Consider the following 3,049-nt stretch of genomic DNA (forward strand, 5'->3'; position numbering starts at 1 on the left):
ATCGAATAGTAGAAGGAATATTCAATACTGGTTATCAATCCTCACTCAAAATACACAAAACGAAGAGGTTTGCGAAAACAAATACATGAAAAATCATAGTACCTGTATCAATCGCAGTTTACTCAAAATGTTATACTTTTTAGTATTCAAAACAGAAGAGAAAGTTAATTAATTATCTTTAATAGGTATACTTTTCTAAAATCCTATCAGAGCTTTTGTGACCAGTATTTCCGCGAAAAATTAGCACTTTCGAATTCAAACTGATATATGTATCTCTTGAAAAACACCCCTTGTTTGAAATCCTTTAGTGGAAGTTATTATCAGAAATACAAATAAGTTGAGGAAACAAATTTTAACGAAACCATAGGAAGCGGTTTCTATTTTTAACAAATATCAGAAAAATAACTCTGTATTATTATTCTAAATGAAATATTTTAAGCTCAAATTAATCAACTTTGTCTCGTACGTAAATAATTCGATCAAAAATGTACACTTTCAAAATTTACAAACACATATTGAATTTTTCTTAGTAGCCCTTTTTTCGATAGGTTCTTTTGAAGTGCATTTTTGATGATCAGAGTGTACTAATGTTGCTATTTAATATATGACAAATTTTTATTTGCACTTGCTGTAAAAATGTTGTAAATAAATAAAATAAATCATTAAAGGAGACATTTTTAAAATTTATTTATTTAATTTATTTAAATAAATAAATTTTTTAACATTATTATATTTTATAAAACTATTATATAATATAATATGCATAAAATTATTGTTGTTTTATTGCTACCAACTATAATTTAAATTGGATAAAATTTTACGCTGACAATATGATACTTTTAAAAAACTGTGCGATGTACTCAAATATCAAACAAATTAAAATAATGTAGAAACTTGTAATTTATCTCATATGGTTCCATCAAATTCAAATTAATTAGTCCAAAACCAGGAACTAAAAAAAAATTCAACTCAAACAGTTTTAAAGTATTCAGTCGAAATTTAATCAATCTGCAATTGGCTTTTTCCTTAAGAAAACTATAGCCAGAGCCAGCAAATTAACACAACTAAATAACAGAAAAGAAATAGTATAAAAAAACTATGAAGTCATTATAAAATATCTTAAAAAGCACCCCACTCTTTTTTACGATAAAATGGTTTTTTTGAATTAAGAGAAATTATTTTCTTCCTTTTAGTTCAGCTAGTTACAAAAGCGTGTCTTTTAGTTTTTTTAAACTATTATTTATATTGTGTTTTTAAGTTTTTTAGATTATTTTTTCTTAATCAAAAATTCAGTATAAATATGGTGGGAGCGCAAATAAATGTATATAATTAAAGACATGGAAATCGTTAATCCTGAAAATCCTAATCAAGATAATCAAATAAACTTAAATAATTGTATTATCATCGGTCCTTGATAAGTACGACAAATTTCGAGTTAATCCGACGTTTTAAAAGAGGTCAAAATCATATTTAAAGTTTCCGTCACATACTAACATACTAAAATACGTATGAAGCTAATAAAAGCGTGTTAATATTTCCAATTTTGTTTATTTTTGAGAGGGAATCAAATGCGAGTTGCATGACACTACTTTTTTGTGGTAAGCATTACCTGATTTTCCCATCGCTGCCACCATATTTGATATAAATACATTTTTTTTTAGTTTTAAATTAAAAATTATAATGAAAAATACTCTTAAGGGACAAGCTCTTATTTCACTAAAAAGTAGAAAATAATTTTTTCTAGATTTTTTCCTATGTCACTCATAAACGACTTTTAGTAAAGGTTTGAGGCGCTCTAATTAATTCTTGATATTTTAAATTGAGCACCTCAAGCTTTTACAAATAGTCAACAAAAAATTACTTCCACTTTTTAATACAATAAAAGCTTGTACCTTAAAAAGTATTTTTTATTAATTTTTTTTGTATTTACTGTTTACAAAGGATTTAGAAAGTACGGCTTTAAAAAAGTAGCTTTTTAAACTTATTTTAATTTCATCGTTTATATAAAAATATGAAAACGTGTATATTTTTAGAAAAATGACAAATTAACATCTTTTTTTTCTATAGTAAATAATTAATTATTTAAAAAAAAAAAATTAAAACAACAAAGATAGAAAATAGAGAAAAATTAGTTAGTGTGCATATTTATACATGTTGGTATATGAACCATATGTTTTAATAGTATTTAAATATTCATTAAACACCTGATATATTTCCCGTGTATATGTTCTACACTACCTCCACTAAAAAGATATCAATATGTATATGTATAGCGTATACTGTATTGCATAGTTTGTACTCACTAATACAGATTATATCTATCTCACTTTTTTTGTTGCCAACGACAATTTAAATTACCTATAAAACATACACCAAAAACGATGAAAAGGTTCATTTACTGTATTTATTTTTAAATGTTCAATTATACTTTGTCAAATAGATATTGTAATCTACGAATCTACAGTTTAAACACCCTTGCTGCAAAATTGACTGTAATGTAATCTTGACATCATGTTTGTAGAATTCTTATTAAGTTATTACTGTGGAATATTACAAAGTAAAAAAAGAATTTTCACGGACAAGCTTCTAAAAAAAATTTCCCAAAATTAATCCAAGACATCGCCCATCGTATGAAATTTCTGATGATATTTCATAAACAACAAATGTTTATCCATCGAATCTACAAATGAAACTGCCCATCTAATCATCAATTAGCATTTTTTGAGCCGAAATTTTAAGAACACTTTTCCGGAGCTAACTCAACCTAAATACTAACATTTAACCCTTTACTTTACATAATCGCTTGAAATTATCCCCAAAGAACCAGATGTCGTTTTATGGAGGTTATAAGACGGATTTATAAAGAACCCCCAGGCCGCCTTGTTAATCTTTCAGACAGCTTAAGTTTATATTTTCGTAAAAAACATGGTATCGAAAGTTGGCCACGTTTTGGAGAATTTATTTTAGCAAAGTGAATATCCAAAATCTAGTCGTCTTAATATCAAATTATTGGTGATTAATGTTTCACGTGATACGAGGTAAAGCAAGG

The sequence above is a fragment of the Chrysoperla carnea genome, chromosome 5 (assembly GCF_905475395.1).
Source record: "Chrysoperla carnea chromosome 5, inChrCarn1.1, whole genome shotgun sequence".
NCBI lineage: Eukaryota > Metazoa > Arthropoda > Insecta > Neuroptera > Chrysopidae > Chrysoperla > Chrysoperla carnea.